Consider the following 26,401-nt stretch of genomic DNA (forward strand, 5'->3'; position numbering starts at 1 on the left):
TCCTGCTACACTTTGAGGCAAGGCTGTGTCAGGTTTTCCTCCCTTCAGTGTGGTGAGCCAGTGTGGAGAGCCAGTGTGGTGTAGTGGTTAAGAGTGGTAGTCTTGTAATCTGGGGAACCGGGTTCGCGTCTCCGCTCCTCCACATGCAGCTGCTGGGTGACCTTGGGCCAGTCACACTTCTCTGAAGTCTCTCAGCCCCACTCACCTCACAGAGTGTTTGCTGTGGGGGAGGAAGGGAAAGGAGAATGTTAGCCGCTTTGAGACTCCTTAAAGGGAGTGAAAGGTGGGATATCAAATCCAAACTCTTCCTCTTCTTCTTCTTCAGACAGCAGAGTTTGGGATGTACGTGTTGTTGTTGCTCACATGACTGAATGCTTCCTCCATAAAAATAAAATAAAACAAATCCCTACACCTAGACAACTCATCCGCTGTTTGTGAGAACCAGGACTTGCAGTCACAATGGTCATATTATCCAGTATTCAAGCGGTATAATGGCTAGCAGTCGGTAACCTGAGGATCTTTTATCAAAATATTTTCCTGTCTGATTTAATAATATTCCGCTATTACTTCTACTTATCTTTCATCAGCCTGGAGGGTTGTTTATGTCATTGCTCTGCATTCATTCTTTCCCTCTTATTATGTATATTATAACAATTTTCTATCATAGCAACAACTATCAGATGCTCCAACTGTCCCTATTTACCAGAGATGCTCTCTATTTGGGTACCTGTCCTTGGTAAATCATGGTCTCTGCTTTGACTACCAGGGAGCTGTTATATCTCTAAAAGTTAAATCTGTAAGCCGAAAGCAGATGTCTCTCTGTTTTCATGCATGTATCTGTACGTGCATGCACAAATGGAAATGCCATGCCATTGCTTTCTTCCTGCTCCCCAAACTGCCAGCCTAGATAGTATATTTCCTGTAAGGGAAGTCAGTCTTGCCTATCACCCATATTGTACATGGGCAGAGGCAGAGAGAGAAGTGAGCTCATGCCAGAAATGAGAGTCAAATCAGTGACATGCTGATTCATAGCTCAATTAAAAACTAATTAATATTAGCATTAACATCTGAAAGAGCCTCTGCAGCCCAGATAATGTTCCTTTAGGGACTGAATCCAGCCTAGGAGATACTGGTTAACCATCCCTGATTTGTGTGTGCACGTGAATGTGTGGTGGGTCATTTTCTGACCAGCAAATGAAAGCTTATACAGTGTATTGTATTATTATATATTTTGGGAAGTTGCTTGTTTATTTGCTAAGCATTTGGACACCTCTTAAGATATGGCAACCAGATTTTGCATGGTTCCCGAGATGAAGGAGTAAGTTTTAGTTTATGTTTGGATACAACAGGGTGCCATTTTGAATCAAGATGGTGGCTGAGCCTTTCAAAACTCTACACTGACTTTAACCATAGATTTCAAGCTGTGCTGATTTCCTCCCTCTCTCTTAGAATCCCAAAGTTATGCTGGGTACAAGGTTACTAGTTCACATATAAACCTTGATTTTATATAAGTTAGAAGAAACACCTTTTTTGCCTATTTCTCACTATGAATATTTGGGGGGGCCAAAGCTTCACAATTTTGCCTGATTTGGTAATGCTTTTATTGGTTTCAACTAACCTTTTATTGGTTTTTTTATTGCTTCAGGTTGGGCTGGGAAGGACTGAAAGCTAGTTTAGTCTTGGCAAGCAGGGGAAGAAATTGGAGAAATAAGCGCCATGTGCTTCATTCCAAGCCCAAAGGTGTTTTTTAGGCTTTTTAAAAAATAAATACTTGCAGGCATGTTTTGGGCAGCAATTCTCACATTATTTATTTTATTTTTAAAGTTTAATAAACTCCTCATAGTATAAAATGCCAGAGGGGTAAAGCATACCTCAAAAAATAATACCATTTAAATAACAGCACAATACTGAAAGATGGTTAGTGAACCACCCCCACCTCCACATATTGGTCACATATGCATGGGGTCCTGTCAGGAAAGTATCTGTGAGGAAGGAATTTTCTAAAATGCACTAGACAAGAAGTAAACTGTATCTCTAAGATCTGGAGGTTTTTCCATTTCTCAATTTTTCCTTTGCCTGCCAGCAGTGCTACCCTGGGTCAGTGGTTAATACGGCGACCACCATGAGGCCAGAAAAAATCTCTCACAGCAGGCTGCCCTGAGGTGAAAAGGGAGGAAGCTATCATTGGGGTCTAGCAGCATCACTGTTCCTTCTACTAGTGAACTCAGGTAGGGAGTGCTGCCAGCATTGTTGCCACATTGGGCTCCCTTAAAAAAAGAAGAGGGAGACATCTGTCAGCATGCTTGGATTTCAGAAGCACAATAAATCTTTCACAAGTAGTCTAGCTGCAGACAATGACTCTTTGGGAATCAAGATCTTCTGAGGAGCAATACCCCCTTCTCAATGAGACCTCTGGACTCAGATGATAGTTGACTCCAGTTGATAGGAGTCAGCTGAGATCAGGGTTCCAGAAACTCCAGCTCAACAACTCCAGGGCTACACTGGAATAGCTGGTGGAACAATGTCTATGTACCAGTTGTGTGTATGTCTATGATCTCTTGCCTATGCCAAACCAGATTACGGACTGTCCTGACTTCACCTCTCATCTGACCCTTTGCTGTGGACTCTGCTTGTTTAGACTCTGACCTTGGACCAGCCCTGGATACAGCTTTGGTTGTTGCATGTTGGTGTTGCTGCTAGCAAGACCCAAATTTACTCAGGAGTCCAGTGAGGACACATTCTAGCCAGGCAAAAATGAGCAAGGAAGATGCAAGCAGGACTGATGAGGGGTGTGGCCTAGGATTGAGGGGTGTGGCTAGGCAGAGAGTGTGGCCTGTGAGAGTCCTAAGGGCCACATAGTACAGCCAGGATGGCTGCAATTGATCCCCAGATCTGAGCATCCTTATTCCAGATAGATATAGACAGGCAGACAGGCAGATGCTAGATAGATTTTCCTTCATGTTATATAACATAGACCAGGCATAGGCAAACTCGACCCCTTCAGATGTTTTGAGACTACAGTTCCCATCATCCCTGACCACTGGTCCTGTTAGCTAGGGATGATGGGAGTTGTAGTCCCAAAACATCTGGAGGGCTGTTTGCCTATGCCTGACATTCAGTAAATATGTAACTTCTTCCATGCATTTGGTATACCATTTCTCTTTCTTGCATATTTTCCTGTGTATGTTTTATCACCATAGCTTTCTTCCTCAAGCTATCTGGTGATAGCCACCAGGTCCTTCTAACACACTGATCCTAACCTAAATGTATTTTTATCCTTCAATGAATGTAATATGATCGCTGAACTTTCATTTATCTATCCTTTTCTTAATGCCCTCCTTTTACAAGGGTACTGACTCCCCAGTGTTTTCCTCTTAATTTTGACTGTGTGTACTTTTAGTATTTGTTTTTATGGACTGAGCAAACCCACAAGACATGTCATAATCGCTAAGAATATTTACTATTCCCCGAGTTTGTTTTAGAAATTGTTCTTTATCTTGTAGCTGGCAGACTGAAGTTTATTCTTTTCTTTTTCAACGTTTCAGATTTTATTTTGAGAAATGCAAACAGTGATGGTTGGCAGGATGACAAAGCATCAACCTGCTTCAATAGCCTGCTAACCAGAAAATTCTAGCTCACAGATAACATAGAGAAGGGTCAGGAGATTTGAGGGGTTGAGCTTGTCTACCCATGTTTCCTGAGCTGCTTCCAGCTTAATATTCTGTCTTCAAGTAACACTCTGCCTAAAAGGCTTTGGGACGGGTGAATATGTCATTTTCAGCTTCACTTGATTTCTCATTTTTTCACTCTTAGGTTCGGCTCCCCACATTTCCACATATGTTTGCATTTTTTTAAAAAAACACACACAAAAATTCATGAAAATTAATCAGCATTTTGAAATGAATTACCTTTGTATGCAATTTTGTTTGTATGCAATTTTGCCTAATATACACATTTTTTCAAAGCAATTTCCCCTAAAATACACATTGACAATATGTATTTTTTATGGACACTTTCCCCTTAGTATATGTATTTTTGTATACATTAACTCACTGAAGAAGTGTGTTGCAAATTCCAGAGAAGTGTGGATTTTGAAGGATAGTTGTCTTTCAATTTTCATATTGTTTCAGAAAGTGCAGATCAGGTAAATTTGTCTTTAATTGGATTTTTAATGGTAGTATTGAGATTTTAATGCATTTTGCTGTTGACTTTTGGAATGTTGCTGTGTTTGAATGAAGAGCAGTCTGTCAATGAGACAAATAAATAACACAGGGGGAATTGCCCTGAATATTTTCCAGTATGATCATTAACTGAATGGCAGAGCGATCCAGCTTTCCCTCCTGCAAACTAGGCTGTGAGGGGTTTGGATTGAAAGGAAGTGACCATATATTTGGCTCTCCCTGTGAGCAGGAAGTGAAGGTGTAGAAATATTTAAATTATTTTATTTCATGTTAAATCATTCCAGTGCTGTTCATTTGTATGTATTAATAAGGGGGGGGGGGGAGAGATAGAGATTTTAATGGTTTAGGCAACAGTCTTGAATATATTTCAGAGGAAGTAAATCTCATTGAACTCAATGGGACATATTTCTGAGTAAATATGTTTAGGATTACACTGAATGTCAGAAGAACAGATTTCACTAATTTGCTTTTGACTACTTTTAAACTTGCTTCTACTCTCTTGGGTAAGTAATGAGAAAGCTTTAGATATATTAATTGGTCATTTACATTCCTTTGTACCCTGAAGACTATGACCTTTTGCTGAAGCCAATTAAGATGCTTCAGAAACAGTCACACCGAAACACCCTGTCTTGGTGATCTTTCTCAAGGCTGCCCTAAGGTTTGTGTTGGACTCTGTGATGAAGTGTAACTTTAATAAAAATAAAAATCAGTGAGGAGTCACTGCATAAAATTCAAAAACCCTGGTGAAAGAATTTTTAAAATACACATTACCTATTCTCTTAGAAGGATCAGTGTTAAAGGTATTATTTCCAGTAGATGACATCTACTTTTTACGAGGGTAGCACCCTCAGTAGGGCCATGAAACATACTTCTCCCAATGGAGTGGTTAGGTTCCTACCAAAGAAGCCATTTTCTCAGCTTTTAAGTGTAAATTCATAGAGACATGGGCATCCCATAATAACTGCAGGGTCAAATGATACAACCAAACAGCTGAAACACCACAGACAGCATATTCCCATCACAAATTTCAGCTCGGACACAATACTTTTCTGCGGAGTCAGTTGACATGTGTGTGCATGTCATTAAATGATGAGATCTTGAAGGATAAACAGGCAACTCACTCCTGTCTTGTCCAATGCAGCAAGACTGTTATTTCAGGACAGACGGGATGTTTATAACTTACCTGTAAGAACTGGTTAAGGTTCTGAGCTGTGGAAATATCCAGCCAATGAATCGCTTTCGGAATGCTGCCCGCAGAAACTAGGATGGAGACTATAATTCTGCAAACTATCATGATGGATCTTAATAACTTAAGGCACTCTACCACAATAGTGCCTTTAACATGGGAGGAGGAATGTTTGAGGGTGGTTATAGAAAGGAGTCTTCAGTTTTCCAACCATTATCCAAAAATTTTAGATAACCCATTCAAATTATGATTGGCTATAATTATTTTGCATTCCATGTGTGTGGAGAGCACAAGGGCCTTTGTAGGATGGAGGCAACCTGTTTAGAAGTATGTCCTGACAACGCCTTGGAAAATAGCCCAGAAACAATGTCCTTTTTCTTCCCACATGCCATTCTTGATGGCTCCATAAGCCAAAGCTCTGTAAAGTTTTAATGTGAATTATATATTCTTAAAAAACTGACTTGCTACTTGGGAGCATTTCAGAGCAGAGAGAGCACTTTTCCTTGCTGTTTGCCATACTGTCAAAATAATCCACTTATATGGCTTTTCTCAAAGTAGTGCATAAGCTCACATTCTATTCCTTACAATCACTTCCTTGAAGAGTAAGCTGTCCTCATTGTTAATCACATCACTGGGAATGTTACTCATCAACATGTGCCACATATTTTGTTATTCTGCTATCTGCAGAATTCAAGGTGTCAAAAGATGGGCTTCTCCATCTGCATACGAGGATGGATTATCACATTACATATCCTGACACAAAGATTAACATTCAGGGGCCCCTTCATTGTGCAATGGGGTCGCTCTATAAAATCACAGGGCAGCATATCCACATAATAACTGTTGATGCCTGCAAGAGGGAAGCCTCTGCACCAGGGGTGCTTTCTAGGGAGGCTGGGGGGGGGCTGAGGGCCCCCAAAATATTTTCAAGGAGGGTGCCAAGCTCCCTCAAAATGCCACAGCAGCCATGCATCAGCACAGCCCTGGTGCCTAAAAATATGTAATGAAGGTACCAGGCAAGCCTCCCTGGGGAGATTATTCCACAAATAGGCAGCCACCACAGAAAAGCCCCTTTCTCATTTTGCCACTGCCTTTTGTGGACCTCTCAGGGAGGAGGCACACAAAGAAAGCCCTCAGGCGATGATTGTAAGGTCTAGATCGGTTCATATGGGGAGAGGCAATCTTTGAGGTATTTTGATCCTGAGCCATTTAAGGGTTTACAGGTCTAAGCCAGCACTTTGAATTGGGCCCAGAAACAAATTGGCAGCCGGTGCATTCAGGCCAGGATTGGCATTATATGCTCAAACCGTCTTGCCTCAGTGGGCAACCTGGCTGCTAAATTCCGCACCAGCTGAAGTTTCTGAACCATCTTCAGAGGCAGCTCCACATATAACACATTGCAGTAATATAGCCTAGTGGTTACCGGAACATAGACAATAGAAATTAGGCTATCCTAACCCAGCCAGATGGGCATCATATAAATTATTATTGTTATTATTACTATTATTATTATTATATCCCTGTCCAGACAGGGGCACATCTGGGCCACCAGCCAAAGCTGATGGAAGGCACTCTGAGCCATTGAGGCCACCTGAGCCTCAAGCAACAACAATGGATCTAGTGTGGTGTAGAGGTTAAGAGCAGTGGACTCGTAATCTGGTGAACCAGGTTTGTGTCTCCACTCCTCTGCATGCAGCTGCTGGGTGACCTTGGGCTAGTCACACTTCTTTGAAATCTCTCAGCCCCACTCACCTCACAGAGTGTTTGTTGTGGGGGAGGAAGGGAAAGGAGATTGTGAACCGCTTTGAGACTCCTTAGAGTAGTGATAAAGCGGGATATCAAATCCAAACTCCTTTTCTTCTTCTTCTTCTTCTTCTTCTTCTTCTTCTTCTTCTTCTTCTTCTTCTTTTTCTTCTTCTTCTTCTTCTTCTTCTTCTTCTTCTTCTTCTTCTTCTTCTTCTTCCCACAAGCTACGTACCTGCTCCTTCAGAGGGCGTGTAACCCGTCAAGAGCAAGCGACTTCCCATACATCTGGACTAGGAAACCACCCACTAACAGTGCCTCAGTTTATTTGGATTGAGCTTCAGTTTGTTGGCTCTCATCCAGTCCATTTACAAGGCAAGACACCGGTCTATCACATCCACTGCCACACCTGCAGATATAAAGGACAAGCAGAGCTATGTGTCATCCGCATATTGCTGACAACGTACTCCAAAACTCCGGATAACCCCACTCATGTCTGATCATGTCTGCAAAAGAGTGCTAAACCTTCTGTTTATTTTATCCCAGTTGCAATAATGCATACAGCACTGTTAATGCTCTTTGTTTCCTTACTAACAGTATTGTTTATATGTTTTTATTTTTGAAAACACATCTTTAAAATAAATCTTTAAAAAAGCAGCTATATATGCTGAAGAAGTGATTTCATTCTTGTCAAGGAATTGGTCCAGCTGACCCAACATGTTCTTACAGTAAGTTCCACACCTGGTCATGATATTAATTTACTTTTTGCTGCCAAAATATTATGTGCTATTACTGGAATGTACCAAAAATACCAGCTGTTGATAAATGGCTAAAAAGGTTGTGGAAAATAGTCAGAGAGGGAGGGAAAGGAAGAATGCATTTGATGTGCAGATCAGAAGGCCTTCGAAATAGAGACATTGGATGCAATTCTGCTCCTACTGACATCAATAACAAAACTCCTATTGATTTTAGCAGAGCAAGGTCACCACTTTTGTGCCTCGACTTTTTGTCATAATGGAATCAAGTCTGTAAAATCTTCCCACTTCTTTTGTGTTGTGCAAATCACTTGAACTATTGGGGCAATAATATTGAAGTATGCCCATTAGATCTTGCTAAGAAGTTATGAGCACAAGGTGAATTACATGAGTATTGTGCTCAAAGAGGATGATGATTTAACAATTTCAAGGGTTTCCTCTCTTTAAATTTTGCCAAATGTGGGTATAGCATCTCCTGGGTCCTGTTTGTACAAACCAGATCTCCAGCATTGCACAAAAATCTTTGTCATGCTTAGAATGATCAAAGGTCTGGTTTGCACATAATGCTAAGCCATGATCAACATTAAACATAAAGTTAAACCTATTTAATAAAGTATAGTTAAAGCTGAAGCATCCAGTAGATGATTCCCCCTACTTCCTTCATTAAAGAAGGCAGAAATCATGAGGAGCCACTTTTCATTCATGCCTCTAACTTTGGGCAGTGACATGTGCCCAGTGTCAGAAGAGGTCCAGGTTCACACAGAATGCTAAGCTATGGTTAATGTTAAATATGCTTAATAAACCATAGTCAAGCTGTTGGACTTACAATCAAAAGACATGCTTTAATAAACCATGGTTTAGTGTTAAGTGCAAACCAGGCCTGAAGTGTTAAGCAATGGGAGGTACTGGTGTTCCAGTCTTCTACTTTGATTCATGGCACAATGCTATCTGGCTGTTCAGTGCTCGCTCGCTCGCTCTCTCTCTCTCTTTCTCTCTCTCTCTCTCTCTCTCTCTCTCTCTCTCTCTCTCTCTCGTCCAGAAAAAGATATCAAAAGGGTGAAGCAAAAGGGCTGGTAGAAAAGCAGGTTCAGGCAATCCAGAGGTGTTATACAAGCGCAGAAAGGAAAGCTAGTAGGATGGTGGAAGAAGAGAAGGAGGAGTTTGGATTTGATATCCCGCTTTATCACTACCTGAAGGAGTCTCAAAGCAGCTAACATTCTCCTTTCCCTTCCTCCCCCACAACAAACACTCTGTGGGGGGAGGCTGAGAGACTTCACAGAAGTGTGACTAGCCCAAGGTCACCCAGCAGCTGCAGGTGGAGGAGCAGGGTAGCGAACCCGGTTCACCAGATTACGAGTCCACCGCTCTTAACCACTACACCACACTGGCAGCTAAGAAGACATTTTTCACTGCTTCCATTGTGTCCTCAGGTATCCTGGTTCTCCCAAGCAGTTCTCACAGCAGATGGTTGGCAAGCAGAATAATTAGAACTAGGGGAGAGTTATTGGGACATGTGGGAGCAGATGTTGCTGTTATTGTTTCTCCCCCAGATTCCCATGATCCCAATGAAAATATGTTGTGGAAGGGGGATATTATTGGTTTTGTTTCACTGTGCATTTTGTGTTTTTTATATTGTACTTTTATGTTGTGAACCACTATTAAGATCTATGGATGAAGGGCTGTATACATTTTTAATAAATAATTAGAAATAATAAAAATGGAAAGAATCCAAATGTGAACATAGAGAATCCAACAATAATTCCCCTCACTCCTGTTTACTTCACCCATCATTAGCCCTTGTGTCAATCGTGGAAACATTAGCTGAATGCAAAGTCCAACCAAAACGTATTCATGGTTCTATCTATTATCCTAAAACCAACTAGGCTGGTGAACTGATGTCCTAGCAAAGAAGTTGATTTCTCTCATTAGCTGTCCCACGGACTCAGTCTCTAGTTCCATGAAAACCTTTGATCTCTTTAGTTTCTTGTTAAGCTTAACAAGTCAAACACTGCCATAAGTGGTACCTTAAGGCCTCACTGACTTCAATGGAACTGTAATTGGTTCTTAGGGTCAACTGAATAATAGAAACTTTCTTTACTGACTTAAAGCAATTTTAATACTGTTAGTGCTGCAAATCCAGCAGTGGCCTAGAGAGCTATATCCTGCATGCTATATCATCATCCACTACAGGAGCTGTAAAATATAGAAGGCAGTCAGAAATAGTGCTAATTCATTTGCACGTACCAACTTGAAGGTGCATTTCTTTGCGAGCACAGATTGTAGGCCGTGACCTACCCACCCTCCCTTCCGTCAAACACACACAACAAATGTCTGTTCAGAAGCTTGGGTATGTTCAGAAGCTTGGATATTTAGATATCAAAACTATACGCAATTGTAAGGAACAACGTCAAGTTGAAAATTTCCTTACCTCACAAAAAGCAACTCAAACATCGACTCATAAAATGGCTGCTCACCCCCTTTCCTGGGTGGGTGGTGGCTGCAGCCGCCTCTTCGCTCCTAGCTGCCATCACCAGGTAGTTAGAGATCACGTCGCCAGCCTGTCTGCTGGAATAATTGCCCGCCAAAACCTTAAGTTCAAGTGGGTCAATCAGAGCCCCTTATTCCTGGTCAGAGCCTTGCTAGTTGGCTGGGCATTGTCTGCTTTCATGCCCAGATGGCCAGCGATGAATTTAAGCTGGCCACACTTAACAGCCTCCACATGGTCAGCAAAAGAAGAGGAAGAACACAGAAGAAGCAGAAGAAGAAGAAGGGAAACACATAGATCGGCACAGGACTCAGTCAGGAACTGTAGCCTAGTCTAGTCCTTGTAAGGCTGTCCTGCAGCAAGTAGCTCAGGGGCTTACTGTTGCTTTTGCTTGCTCATATTCATCCCGCTCTTTCTATAAATGTTGGTTCCCGCACTTTTCCCCACTTTCTGACTTGGCTCAGGACTGAAGCCTACAACAGGTTGTGAATCTGGGGCCTGGTGCATATCAAGTGTAGAGTGGGTCAGTGCTTCTCAACCTTCTCTGCTCAGAGGAGGAAACTGAAAAAAGAGCAGCCATCATAGGAAGGCAACTTATTAACAACATTAGAAGTGAGTGAGTCAGATGATTGAACCTCTAGAAATGGCTCGGAGCAATTATCAAGACTAATGCAAACTCACAGTGCAATACTATCAAACTCTGCCTGAGAAGTAAGCCCCACTGAGTTCAAGAGGGCTTATTCCAAGGTAGGGATGGAAGGATCTGTCACTTTCAGTTCTCTCAGTTCCTCAAATATCCAATTTTAAATTCAGCTTTCCAAAACCCTCCTGAAAATTCATCAGCAATTTAGTGCAAATTTCTCCTAATACAATTCAGTTGTGTACATTTTCACGAATGTATGCAATTTTAGTGACACATTATATCCTAGTAAATGCATTTCTGTACAAATTACTTGGCCAGAGAACTTAATTGCAATATTACAGAAATGCACATTTAAACCGATGCCTGTGTTTCAGTTTGTGCATTGTTTTAGAAAGTGTGGATGTGCTAGATCCGTCTTTAAATGCAAATGTGATTTAATTTCTCCCCAATCCCTGTTCCCAGGTAAATGAACATAGAATTGCAGCATTTATTTGAACAGCTTGGAGATTTGCTAATTGCAGTATCAAAGCTTCCACTGCATCAGCTATCCTATCAGATATTGTCTTTCTCGACAGTCAAAGATATATGTTTTTGGATATGATGCTGCATGTTTTGTAGTTTTCAGTCCAGATTCTTGCAAAGCATTTCTGTAGCTAACTAAATTTTTCCTTGTTAGCCTCAGGGTGTTCTGCTGTTCTCATAACACGATACACATAATCTGCTGGTTGACAACACACCAGTAGGAAACTATTTAGAGGATGAATGAGGAAATTATATTTTACTCCTAAACTCATCTGCATAGCCATTTATAATAGCATGAATATCCATGACATTCGATATGCTAAATATAGTATGAAATGTCTGGGTTGTTTTCTTTTAATTTTCTTCAGCTTTTCTAACGCAGAAGGGGGACAGAGGAATGCCATACGTCAAACAGTGTTCTTGAGGGGATTAGGAGCAAATGTCTTCACTTAGGTTTGTTGCCTGTCTTCTGGAACTTTGAGACTTGCTCTGCATTTGTTCCACCTGTAAAACAAATACAGATTGTACAACACACGTGCCAGTTCTTAGAGGAGCCAGTTTCCTATGGGAAACTGCTCATTCCTACCATGCTAGTCTGTCATGCAACCAGAACAAAGAGTTACACTCATTATTATTTGTTCCAGACAGAAAGAAATATTTTACTAGAACGTGGCGAAGTTGTACATGACCAGGTTCTAGGAACAGAAGGTGGATGAACAAATGATATATCCATTCAAACAGCATGATGGGACTTTGCCATCATACACAGACTTGAGCATGTGGACACATATTGAAAATGTGCATTTGAATGTGCAAGTGAAGGAGTGGGAGAACTTGCTGCTGCTGCACCCTCCATCTGCACATTCATGCATATGTGGGCAAAAATCCTAATGCAGCATTTACTAAATTCTAAACTAAATGAGTTTGCTTTATCATTGCCGAGGGTGGTGTGTGTGTCCAGTAAACTTTTATCCAGCTCTCCACAGCCTCCACAGCTGCTCACATTTCCTAATCTGGGGGGGGGGGGACACCTTTGGGTGGATGCGTCTCCCTCAGGACTTTACCTGAAGCATGGACACCTAAGAAGGCTGCAGAGTACAGACCACCAGATGGATGCTTTCTAGATTAAAGGAAATGTGACACATAAGAAGAAGAAGAGTTTGGATTTGATATCCTGCTTTATCACTACCCTAAGGAGTCTCAAAGCGGCTAACATTCTCCTTTCCCCTCCTCCCCCACAACAAACACTCTGTGAGGTGAGTGGGGCTGAGAGACTTCAAAGAAGCGTGACTAGCCCAAGGTCACCCAGCAGCTGCATGTGGAGGAGCGGAGATGCAAACCCGGTTCCCCAGATTACAATTTCGTTGCACTTGTGCAATGTTGCACTTGTGTAATGACAATAAAGAATCTATCTATCTAAGTCTACCGCTCTTAACCACTACACCATACCGGCTCTCACATAAACACTTCACAGCCACTGGCAGAGGAAGAGGAGTGTGGGGGGAGTGCACCTTCCCCAGCAGCGCGATCCTAGTGGGGTGCCATCACAGCTGCCCCCCGCCCACACTGGGTGCCACGCCACTACAATCAGCGTGCCATACCCCCAGGACATGTGCCAGCCCCGCCCCCACCTGCTCTCCGCCCCCCGGTGCCGGAGCACCGCCACTGTTCACAGCCACCTCAAAAGTCAGGTGAGTTTGAAAAAACTGCAGAAGCCCCTCACCACAATTTATAACTACCAAAAGAAAGGACCATATGCTTTTTTGTTATTATTTGATCCCTTTGTAAGCAAGGAAGTGAGAAAGTGATTGTGATCATCAGCTCCCTGCAACTTGAAGGAGCAGACTTGAAGGCTACAGCTTCGGTCCTGGCCGCCTGCAATCAGGAAGTGGGGAGGGGAGGGGAGGTAGACACCGGAGCCAGGAATATCACATTGATCCCTCGTGGATTTGCCAGAAAATCGATGGAGACAGATGCAGACCATCCTGCCCATCAGACAACTTTGCTATAATTACAACCCATGAATGGCTTTTGCAAATGGAAATCCATTTTGGAATAGAATAACATATTTTAAGGCACAGTGCCTAGCGATTCAGGAGTCTCCTTATAATGTGATATCCTTAGGCGGTTAGTAGTTTTGCAGGGCTGAATAGACGTAATCACTGGAACTTTTCTGCCTCCTTTGGTGTTGCTGATTCTCATCTTATCCTCTCCCTGCTCCCCTTTTAAATATGGAAAGAGTCCCATAGGAGGCGCCTCCTCCTATGGCTCACCCTTTACATTCACTAGATGAGCTCCTGAGCAGACGCATAACAATGTGCATGTTTATGAGCCTGTTCTGGAGTCGGCTAGTGCATTACTCACTTGCAAGAAATGTTTGGCATGAGTGTACAGGCAGGTACAGGAAGGAATCCTGAATCTACAAATGTAGCATAAGAACTGACCCTCATCCCATTAATTTCAGGCTGTATTTTGGAAGATGAAAGTTAAACGGTTGTAATTTTGAAAATTCCACGTGTTTTCCTTTCGTGCCATCTGCCACTGATTTCCTGCCCTTCTGCTTTATCCATAATTTCTCCTCTGCCTAAAGCTTGCAACTTAAGTATAAAGATTTCTTTCCTTTTCATAGCAGTTCCAACATAATTACGGCCCATCACTTGGATTCTAAATACACTGGGCGCAATCTTCATGCACACACCCAAGTTGTTGTTGGGGTTTTTTGGGAGAGGGGGTCTACTTTAGAATTCAGAAGCATTTCCCACCCGCACCTTATACATTTAAACTTGCAGTTGCTCTGACCTGCAAATGACACAGATCTCATGTGCACACAGGTGCACAGTCTCTTGTTCAGAGGGAGGGGCTGTTCTGAATTACAGACCCCAGTCACTCCTTAGGGAAAATTAAGAGCAGCTAAGATAGACCCCTGCATCTCTTTTCTCTTGGAGAGCAGAGCCATGTAAGGTAGGGTTACCAGATGTTCCCATTTCCCGGGGACAGTCCCCAGATTTGCGAATAAGTCCATGGATAAATTCCATCCTGGAATGTCCCCAGATTTCATCTAATGTTCCCGGGAAACACAGTAGAAGCAGTCTCAGCAGCCTGGAGCAGCTGGCTCTGGCTGGCTTCAGGAGCTGCTTGGAAGTCAATATGATGGTGGTGCAGGGGCTCTAAGATCCAGCTTCCGGGCTGCCACCTTCCCTGACCCCAGCAACTAAGCTGTGAAAGGAGGCTTCATGCTGCCTATCAGAGCGGCCTCCCAACTCCTACTTGCGTGCAAGCAGGAGCGGGGCAGGGATCTCTCAGCTGTGAAGGGAGGCTTCACGCTGCCTATCAGAGCTTGCCTGCAAGCAGGAGGGGGCAGGGATCTCTCAGTTAGGCAACAGGAAGCCTCCCTTTCCAGCTGAGGGATCCCCGCCCCCTCCTGCTTGCACGCAAGTAGGAATGGAATTGGGGCTGCTCCAGTGGGAAGGGAGGCATTGCACCGCCCGAGCCTCCCTGCCGCCACCACTCTCGGCCTTCCTTCTCCACCTTCCATGCCTGACCCACCGTGCACTGCTTCACCACCAACACCACCAACACCGAAGAACCAACAACTCAGGGGCTGTGCAGTCTCATGGAGAAAGGAGATAGAAGACTCGGAGGAAGGGGAAATGTGGCGGTTGAGGTCAAGGCGGCAGCCATCCCTCTGCCACCACTGTAGCTGAAGCATCAAGGTCCCGAACATGTTTGTTATTTATTTATTTATTTATTTATTTATTTAAAGTGTCCTGGATTCATTGAAAAAAATCTGGTAACCTTACTGCAAAGTGGACAATTCTGAGTGGGCAAATGGGTGGGAGGCAATGGGTTTGCACCTCATCCTCATGGAAGATAAGACTGTCAATGGATACCAGACATGATGGGTTGTGTAGTAGTTCCAGTCTCGCAGATGGTGTGCCTCTGAATACCAGTCACTGGGGAATCACAAGTGGGGAGATTGCGATTGTGCTTAGGACCTGCCTGCCAGCTGGTTTCTCATGGGCAAATGGCTGGCCACTTTGATAATGGAAGGATAGACTAGATGGGCCTTTGGCCTGATCCAGCAGGGCTCTTATGTTCCTCTCCACTCCTTCTTCCCACTCATGCTGAAGCAACCCACAGCTGCTTTACCCAATAAAATCCAGGGGTGGGTCTGAAATGACTTGTGATCTGTCTTTCCCTCCATATACTTTCATTTCAACGGGATCTAGCATGCTTGGCTTTTTGTATGTTGTCATCAGGTCTGAAATGAGGGAAAGTTCCCACATGCATTTTTGGTACATCAGGAATGAGAAGAAAGTGAGGTCATGTCGCCTCAATAGCAGATGCTGTCCACATGTTCAGTGTTCAGCTATAGAGTGGGATGGAGGCCATCACAGTGTTAAGATGTGGAACGTCAGCTGAACTTCTAATTCGCTACATGTCTCTACAATGGCCAGTTTTGAAAGGAGTGACAGGAGAATGGTACAGACAGCAGTTTGAAGACACACATTGCAACTATACTATGGAAGCTAAGCAAGCCTGGCTCTGAAAGTGCTTGGAAGAGAGGCAGCTTGGCAGCCAGCCGTAACTCATTATAAGCTCTGTGAAACCAAAGCAAGCTGCAAGTCTAATTAATAAATAAACTAATGTGTAACTTACTCTTTAAAACTTACAAGCAAGCACCAGGAATTTCGGTTTACACTGTCTCACTGTCATGCAAACTCACACACAATTGTGGGGTCACCACAGACTGTGGAGTTTGCATTTTATGAGGAAGGGGGGCATCTGAAGAAGTGCTGTGAGCCCAAAACCTATTTTGCGTTTTCTTTGAGAAAAGGAACAGCATTCAAAAATGATTCAAAAGGGAAGAGAAACTATTGAGGAAAGCCTCACGGGTAGAAAGTTGGGGTTTTGTTACGCTTGTCTTATTTTTGAGGTGGCTGAGGGGTTTGTGAGTATCCTTTCCTTTATTCTACAAATTTGGTGTTCAGCCTTCCTGGAATCCGGCACTTCTTGAAAATCCCAGGCAGTTCTTGGCTGGGCTTTCCTGTAAATACTGGAAGAGTGGGAAGTTGCCTCTCATGCTGTTGACCACCATTCCATGCTTTTTTAAAAAAAGTCAAGCCTTCATACTAAACCAGTGTGGGATATTAAATGCAGTCAAACCAACAATTCATGTTTTGCCAGATAAGCGCATGAAGGGGCTGAGGCTCACAGAGCTTTCCTGTAAACTTGTTAGAGAGAATTCCATGAGATCACTCCCCTCTGTGCCCTGACAGGAAGAAGGCATAGCTATACAGTGGTACCTCGGGTTACAGATGCTTCAGGTTACAGACGCTTCAGGTTACAGACTCCGCTAACCCAGAAATAGTATCTCGGGTTAAGAACTTTGCTTCAGGATGAGAACAGAAATCACGCAGCAGCAGCGGTGTGGTGGCAGCAGGAGGTCCCATTAGCTAAAGTGGTGCTTCAGGTTAAGTACAGTTTCAGGTTAAGAACGGACCTCTGGAACGAATTAAGTACTTAACCCGAGGTACCACTGTACCTGTATATGCTTCTCCCGGTCTGGGCACACTATCTTTCCACCCTTCTCCACCATGCCTACAGCGTGAGAACATCTGCAAAGCTCCAGCTCAGACTCCATTTTTAAGCTAGACTTAAGTATGCCTTAGTACCGATAACTCAATTACCATTTTACCATTTTAAGCCTGCCTAAAAAAAGCTGCTGTATCTATTAATCTTCCATACATTTTCTTTATTCACTAGACTGTTTGTATTCACTAGACTGTTTGTATGTGATTGTTATTTTAAGGGGGAGCCAAGGAGGTAATACCAGGAGAATCCAGTCTGCCTTAAAGTATCCTGGTTTACTAAAACTAAAAAGCTAACACTAGCCTAGTTAAGCTTCAAAGGAATGGCATTCTGCTGAACTCACAAGCGCGAGGAAGGATAATAAATAAATCCTCTCCTACCATCTAATCACATCCCAACAACCAGTGCAGACCTTTTTGAAAAAAGGTGAAAGAGAGAATTTCACTTTAAAAATAGAAAATGCAAGCACACTGACCTCAGGTACCTGGTAGCCAGCTTACCCCAACCTCCCACACTTCTGTTAAAGCACAGGGGAACTCCTTCCATGGGGTTTGTTAGATCAGGAAGTGTGGGCAGCTGTGGAAGTTACAGAGTGCTGGGGAAAGGGTTAACAGAAAGAAGAATGTGCCCACTGTCCTCGGTTAAAGGTAAAGGGATCCCTGACCATTAGGTCCAGTCGTGGCCGACTGTGGGGTTGCGGCGCTCATCTCGCTTTATTGGCCAAGGGAGCTGGCGTACAGCTTCCGGGTCATGTGGCCAACAGGACTAAGTCGCTTCTCGTGAACCAGAGCAGCACACGGAAATGCCGTTTACCTTCCCGCCGGAGCAGTACCTATTTATCTACTTGCACTTTGATGTGCTTTTGAACTGCTAGGTTGGCAGGAGCAGGGACTGAGCAACAGGAGCTCACCCCGTCACAGGGATTCAAACCGCCGACCTTCTGATCGACAAGTCCTATGCTCTGTGGTTTAACCCAAAGCGCCACCCTCAGTTCCTTCATTGCTCAGGACCACAATACCTCAAGGACCGCCTCTTTCCATATGAACCTACCTGGACCTTGAGATCATCTTCTGTGCCTCCTCCTCGAGAGGTCTGGAGCACTGGTGGATGATATGCCCATGCTGCCCAGGGAGGGCACACTCCAGAGGGGGTCTTGGTGTGGAGGGGGCTCTTTCAGCTGCAGGACAACCGCTTGGGTGCCCAGAGCAGCGTGCGTGCCCTGCAGCCATGGGCAGAGCAAGCCACTCACAGGGGCGGAGCAAGCCGCCCATGGCGGACATTTGGCATGCTGCCCACTCGGAACTTCCAAGCTTCCCCCAAGCTGTCAAAATGAAGGGGGAGGGGGGAATGCCGCTGGCAAAGTGGTGAAGCTCCCCCCCCCTTACCCCGATGGCTGGGGGTAGGCTTGGGAGTCGCGGGCAGGCGGCACACTGAATGTCACCCCCTCAGTGAGGGCACCCAGGGAGGTCTGCCTCTACTGACTCCCCTTCCTACACCCCTGGTCTCGAGGGTGGCAACATGAGAACAGCCCTTCTCTGCAGTCGTTCCCCGTCTGTGGAATGCTCTCCCCAGGGAAGTTCGCCTGGTGCCTTCATTACACACCTTTAGGCGCCAGGCAAATACGTTCCTTTTTAACCAGGCCTTTGGTTGACCTGATGGACATCCTATAACCTTTTAAAATGTGGCTCTTTTTTGGGGGGGGTGTTAATGGGTTACTGTTCTTACATTGATTTTATAGATTGTGATTTTATTCTGTGAACCGCCCTGAGACCTCCGGGTGCAGGGCGGTATATAAATTCAATAAATAAATAAAAATAAATAATAAATACTGACAGCATCAACAACAACAACAAAAAATCCCATGCTCAGCAAAATTCTAAGAGCTTCTAAAGAGATGATAAAGTACCCTGCAGATGAGGCAGAAAAGCCTCTTTTGTGGGGGAAAGAAAATATTCTGAGATATTGGAGAGCATGTTTTCGCACAGCAATAATTTGAAGCGGCCACTTCTCACAGTGCTAATGAGCTGCATGTATCGTTTCCAATGTGCCAACACACCCTGCCGAAGGCCTCCAAGGAGGATTGGAGAAGCAGCGTCATGATGTACAAGGCCATTTTTGTATGAAAGCAAAGCGCCCTTGCCCTCCGAGCCAGTTTTCCTATGTTTTACTTAGACCCCAAAAGATCCAGAAGAAATGATATTAACGTTTGCAATCTACATAATCAGATATTTCAAAGGGTATAAATAATTAGTGGCACACTGAGCTTTCTACTTACGTTTCACTAAGTCGGCATATGTAAGACAATTAATTTTACTGGGGAAATGACAACCAGCAGAGGAACCATAATAATTACTTTCCGGGGAGAGTGCTATAATTGCCATTGCATTTTATTCTCTGGATACAAAAGTTATGAGACTGTAACTGCAAGATGAAAACAATATTTATTGCATGCTTTTCACATTTGATTCTGACTAGCTGGGGTTAAATGCACAGCCGGTGTAATAATAATAATACTGGAGGCTCAAACCCATGAAAGGTACCGGGAGCTAAATAGGCTATGCATGGTGCATTTTTTATATATATATAAAAAATTTACTTCTATAAATTGTAATTTCAGTGTTTGAAACATTTTGAGCACTAAACGCCACAGGCAGTAATGTCTAGCTTAAACGTCTTCATGCTACAGCTGTTTGCAACAATACCACCATTCATAAGTCTCGAGCAATAAAATGACAGCTACAAATGCCTCAAAGGAGAGTGCACTGCTCTTCATGCAGGTTGCTCTAAATCTCCAGTACAGTAACTTCTGTTTCAATGAGAGCTTTATGCTAAGGGAGAGGCAGGTGACCTAGAGTACTGCCTCAATCGATGCCCATAATGCTCCCCCCTCCCAAAGCTCAACCTTGCATGCGGGCTTTGGAGTGGCTCGTCACAATTTTAATCTTCAGTAAGTGCTCTTACTAACCATGGGCAATCTTGGAATTATAGAATTGGAAGGACCCTTTGAGTTCATTTAGTCCAACCCTTCTGTTCAACACAGTATTTCCAATCCAGGATGCAATTACAGGATCCCTGATTGTTTAGCTGAAACCTGTCTCCCATAAGTTACAAGCTATTGGTTATTTTTTCTTTTCAATTAATCTTTATTAGTTTTTCAATTAGATACTCCACATACACATATTGTATTACATTTTGCATTTATACTTGCTCTTCAGAGCTGGCTTCCCTCCTTCCTTCTTTTGGTTTTTTTATATCACATATAATTTTATCGCATTATTTTCTTCCATTTTGTATATTGTTATTCTTTTTCCATATTTGTCCATAGTGTATCCATAAACAAATGCAAATACAATTCTTGTTGTCTGTCTGTATTCATTTACAACTACTGTTAGTTATATTAGTTTCCTTATACATTTTATTTCTTATTATTTTCATTATCCATCACCTGTCTCCCAGCAGTTACAAGCTATTAGTTCTAGTTACGCCTTCTGGAACAACAGAGAGCATAGTTTGGGCAACAGCCCTTTGGATATTTGAAGACATGTCTCCCCTGAAACTTTTCCACATCAAATATACAAAGCTCTTTCAACCATTCATCATAAGGTTTGGATTCCAAACCTCTCGCCGTCTAGGTCTCCCTCCTCTGGACATGTTCCAGTCTGACAATGCCTTTCCCCAAATGTATCACCCAGAACTGTATCACCTTCTAACTTTGTGGATCCTTTTGCAAAAGAAGGGTCTCCATTCTCTCTTGTGACTTATTGATTTACTTGCAGATGGCTGTAAATTCTCGTGGTTTGGGGGCGTGAAGAGCTCTAACTCCTTGCCTCTTTGTCTCAGATTTCCTATCGCTCTTGCTCTGCAAATATTCCCCTGGATCTCCCCCCCTCTCATACTCACATCTCTTTTCCTCTCTACAAAACCCTTCCAGTGCTCTGGCCCAGGCATGGGAGACATATGACATTGCTGGACTCCAAATCCCATCAGCCCCATCCAGCACGGGACAATAATCAGGGATCATAAGAGCGGAGAGTGCAACAACAGCTGAAAGGCAAAAGACTCCCCATCCCGATCTAGTCCCTTGGGTGTGTGGGAGAGACAGTGGGGGGAACTATGTGTCTGCATGTGTTTGCGTGAATGTGAGGGCTACATTTGTGCTCTGTGTGGTATGTGCACTGACTGTGTCTTTATTTCCCTCACTCCAGAAAGGACATTTCTCTTCCCCTCACATTTCCGTTGATTGCATACACTGAGGTTTTTCTTTGAGGGGGAGAATAACTGTTGAACATAAATTTTAGCCTTGGCATAATTTCTACACCCCCGTTTGTGGATTCTGAGCTTTCAGCATTTGAGCTCACACTGTGTGCATCAGAACTCAGAGACTGGTTATTTTGGTCTTGTGGTCAGTTGTAGGAGAGTTCTTCTCACCCAATCACAGCCTAAACACTCCCTAGAGTTTTTCAAATTATTTTAAAATTCTGCAGCGGAAAAGGCTAGGAGAACTCAGCATGTAGTCATCATATCAAGGATTGATCAGAAGACCATGAAGTTAGCAATTTGCGGGCAGAGAAATCAAGGAGGAGGCAGTATGATTGGATCCTTAATTAGCTGTGATTTTTGAAGGGCTTTAGCTGAGCAGGAGCAAATCCATGGAGAGCTACTTTAGCCTGAATCTTGACACATCTTTGTTGGCAGAAAGTGAACCACAAAATCACAGGAAAGAGATGTGATCCAAAATTCTCAACTAAAGTACAATATCTAGGAGCACTACCGGAATTCCTTTCCCTGAAAGTAACATAGAACAGTCTGAAAGATTTCATCGCAACTTGCTGAAATGCACAGAACTTTTAGTGAAACCATTGGAGACATACAATACAGTATTTAATGGCATTAACCTGAGTTCTTTCAGTTAGTGATAAAGTTCATTTTACGCCTGTGAAATGCCTCTTTTACCCGGTGGAGTGTCCCCACTCATGAGTCTGTCAGCACTTACTAAATTATTCCATCATCTCTGTCTAGTCTGCGTGTGGGAGACACCACAGGGAATATCCTCTCTACCGTCTTGCCTTCTGGGATATCATTGGGGTCCAAGGACTGCATCCACATGAAAGTCAGACGGGGAAGTGAAGATCTTCAGGGCAAGAGACTGGGAGAGGAAAGGAAAGCTCCCAGGTGAGAACTTGGAAGGTTTGCCATTTTCTGGGAAGGCTGGGGCTAAGAGCTACCTTTGGATAGAGTGAAGATTTTGTATTTGTTCACAGTTTTTTTTTTATTTAGATACCCTGCTGCTGATTTTCTCCTCCCTTATTTTTGTGCTGTTGCTGCTATGAGAATCTGTTTTAATTATTATTTATCTCTTATTCTTACAATTGTATTTGTGTAACTGTTTGATAGGGAACATGGGTGGCATTGTGGGTTAAACCACAGAGCCTAGGACTTGCTGATCAGAAAGTCGGCAGTTCGAAAACCAGCCACGGGGTGAGCTCCCGTTGCTCGGTCCCTGCTCCTGCCAACCTAGCAGTTCGAAAGCACGTCAAAGTGCAAGTAGATAAATAGGTACCGCTCCAGCGGGAAGGTAAACGGTGTTTCCGTGCGCTGCTCTGGTTCGCCAGAAGTGGCTTAGTCATGCTGGCCACATGACCTGGAAGCTGTACACCGGCTCCCTCGGCCAATAAAGCAAGATGAGCACCGCAACCCCAGAGTCAGCCACAACTGGACCTAATGGTCAGGGGTCCCTTTACCTTTAACTGTTTGATATGCATATGATATAGCTATTATGCTTTATGTTGACATTTTGTGTTCTATGTTGTAAATCGCCCTGTGTCTTTTTGACAAAGGGTAGTATATGCATTTAATTAATTAGTTATGACAATTGCTAATGATAATGATAATAACAGTAACTTCTTTTTTACTTCCGGTGGAGAGATGGTTTTTTTTTAAGGTGGCTGGCAATAAACAGCCTTGAAAATCTGCATGAGTGTGGTTTTTGTGGAACTGATGCTACTGTTAAGAATTATCCACATGCGTGCTTGTCAGTAGTCCATCCTTTGCTCAGCTTGTATATTCTTTTTTTTTAAAAAAAAAACCACCACACACACCAAAAAACAGATATTACCAAAAAAAAAACCACAACACTTGAAAAAAAAATCCTTAAATCCTTGCGACTTCCTACTGCCCGGGGAAATGCAAAACCATATGAAGAACAGGGGAGAAGCGGGTGGAAGCTGCAAGCGAAGTAGCGAGACAATTACACCTCTATATGCAGTATCTCAAAGGAGTCCTGGGGATATAACTCACAAAACCTGGGATCTGGGAGGTGAAGCATACAATGCAGAGATTGGTGATGCTAATAAAAAGAGTTTATTCTCATCCCTCAGTTGTGGAATTTCTAAAATATTTTCACTGAAAATATGCATAGAAAGCCATTTTTAATACCTGTCGGTCGTAGCATCGTCTATTCTGGACAATATACTTCCGCACCATGTTGTTTTGAAGTCGCCTTTTGGGCTTATCAGCAAGTCTTCTGTTTCTTCTGAAATTTCCTTCACTCATTGAGTTGTTGTTTTTTTATTTTTCTTCCTACATTTACATCCTATTGTTCTTCTAATCTATTATTTGTCAAGAACACAGTGTACTAATTAATTTCTTTTCAACAAAATCAATCACAGGCTCTTTGCAGACAATTTTTTTAATTGAAAATTTGCTAGAGGTGTTTTTTGTTTTTTTAATTGAATGCTAAGTTCTTGTGTCTGTGCCTCGCCCTTTATAAATCAGCTTGCAGATGAAAAATAAAAATTCAGAACTCCCCTCCCCCAATACACCTCTAATGAAATCCTAAAACAAATTAGCATATGTGGAAAAACAGTTTTTGCTTCCAGATGCTAAGTGCAAATGGCATCACAAGGTGGTTGAGGTCTAGCTCTCAGAGCTTTCTGGTGTTTTCCTCACTGCAAGATGTGAAGCTACAGGGAACCAAGCAGAGGGCCTTCTCAGTAGTGGCCCTCCCTGAAGATGTCAAACATATAAACAACTATTTGACTTTTAGAAGATATCTGAAGGCAGCCCTGTTCAAGAAAGTTTTTAATGGTTGATGTTCTATTGTGTTTTAAATACTTTGTTGGAAGCCACTCAGGGAGGCTGGGGCAACCTAGTCAAGTGAACAGAATATAAATAAAATCATCATCATTTAGTGAGGCGAATTCCTCACTAAAATGCTGGTTAATTTCCATGTAGATTCTTTAAAAAAAAACCACGAATTGTTGCAAAATGTTGAGAAATGAAGACTGGGAAAATGAAAAATTAAGGGATCCAAAGTTCACAGACCCTGCCATCCATAGCCATATAGCTTAGAATGGTGACTGTCAGACTTTAATGGTCTAGCAAGACCTTTGGAAGATGATAGCTGCAATCCAGAAATAATCCCATGGTTTTTCCTTTCAAGTCTCATGGTAACCTGTTTCACAATTATTCCACAGTAAGGATTAAATTAGAAGGCCAGGTTAAGATTAAGAATAAACCTGCAGCTGTCACTAGAAATGCCAACCATGAATTTACCTACCTAAACCCTCCCACATCTAGTAGAACATCCTTCTCTATCCTGGAGCTCTTCAGAGGTTTTGGACTACAACTCTAACTGGCTCCAGCCTGCATGGGCTTTTAGTCTAACACATCTGGAGTGCCCCAAGTTGGTGAAATATGTAGTAGAACTTATAGCAAGGGTTTGCTGTGGTTGCCAGTGAAAAACATACTTCTGCATAGCATGGACTCCATGCCACAGTTGTAATGGCTGCGGCCACCTTCCTACACTGATAAGGCAGGTTAAGTGATCATGAATGCCATGCCAGCCCCTGGGAAGGTGCGCTGATGGCATCAGCACTCACCAAGTGATCCATGTGATCTTAATGCTTAGCCAATTGCAGGCATTTTAGCTGAAGCATGGAGCCTTCACCCAGCAGCAGCTGTTTTTCACCAGCAACCATATTGCACATGAAATACAGTGGTACCTCGGGTTAAGTACTTAATTCATTCTGGAGGTATGTTCTTAACCTGAAACTGTTCTTAACCTGAAGCACCACTTTAGCTAAAGGGGCCTCCTGCTGCCGCCATACGATTTCTGTTCTCATCCTGAAGCAAAGTTCTTAACCCAAGGTACTATTTCTGTTTTAGCGGAGTCTGTAACCTGAAGTGTCTGTAACCTGAGGTACCATTGCATTTGAATCTGGTATGAATGACATAAGGCTGTGTATGAAATAACATTATTTATAGGCATTTATAGGTTATGGGTTGAGTCCCTCTCCCCTTGGGCACTGCCTCCAACAGTTGTCGCAAACCTGATGCCCTCCTGATGTTTCGGACAGCAACTGTCATCAGCCCAAAGTAGCATGTCCAATAATCGGGGATGGTGGACGCTGTAGTCCAAAGTATCTGGATGACACCAAGTTAAGGATGTCTAGTCTAAAACTCTGGAAGCAGAGCCAGGCAGCTTCACAGCCCATAATAGCACACTTGGGAATTATGCCTTCAAGCCCTCAGATGATGCAAGATTCTTGTATTATTGAATATCCACCCATCAGCCTGTTTATTTTAAAGCGAAGAAAAACCTCTACTTTTTCATTTAATCATTAGTAGAGGTAGGCATCATTAAAATAGCTCATTTGAATTCTTCATGGGCCGTTTCTTCCTGTATTTCATTCATTACCTGTGCATTTCTAATTAGAATGGCTGAAGTGCAACAATTCTTTTACTTTCTCTGATTAACAATTATTCCCAGACAGGGTTTTGGAACATTTTTGGAGATTTGATTTACAACAGAAATGTGAACTTGGGATTTGTTTGTTTGTTTGTTGTTTCTTTTCTTGCTTGTTCATTCATCTATCTATCTATCTATCTATCTATCATCATCATCATCTATCTATCTATTTATCAAAGCAAATCAATAGTCATACTTTCCCATCTGAGGGAAAATGGCATTTCCCCTTCCCTAATGAAATCTCTGAGCATCTAGAATTATGAATTTTGTATCTAGTTTTCCAGTCTAGGTATGTCAGGCCTCAGTCAAGGTTCAAGACAGGCTGCAGCTTGCTTGTAGTTCTGACAGATGAGAAAATGGGGGTCAAAAGGGCCAGAGGGAGATGATGTGGTCAAAGACAGGCTGTCAGAGATCCAAACTACATGTGATGGGAACTGTGCAAAGATTGCCAAAGACATCCCATAAGAAGAGCCTACTGGATCAGACCAAAGGCCTATCTAGTTCGGCATTGCGTTCTTGAAATACACTCGGAGTCCTGTAGTGAT

The 26,401-nt window shown here is 43.0% G+C and overlaps 1 protein-coding gene across 1 annotated transcript in view; it reads left to right on the top strand.

Moving 5' to 3' along the window:
• Positions 1–26,401, top strand: part of LOC310853068 (uncharacterized protein) — a gene marked incomplete at its 3' end in the record, with an annotated part of 182,978 nt that overhangs the window by 145,231 nt on the left and 11,346 nt on the right. The window lies entirely within an intron of this gene.

This window comes from Podarcis gaigeae (genome assembly GCF_964106915.1).
Source record: "Podarcis gaigeae genome assembly, chromosome: 9".
Lineage (NCBI taxonomy): Eukaryota > Metazoa > Chordata > Lepidosauria > Squamata > Lacertidae > Podarcis > Podarcis gaigeae.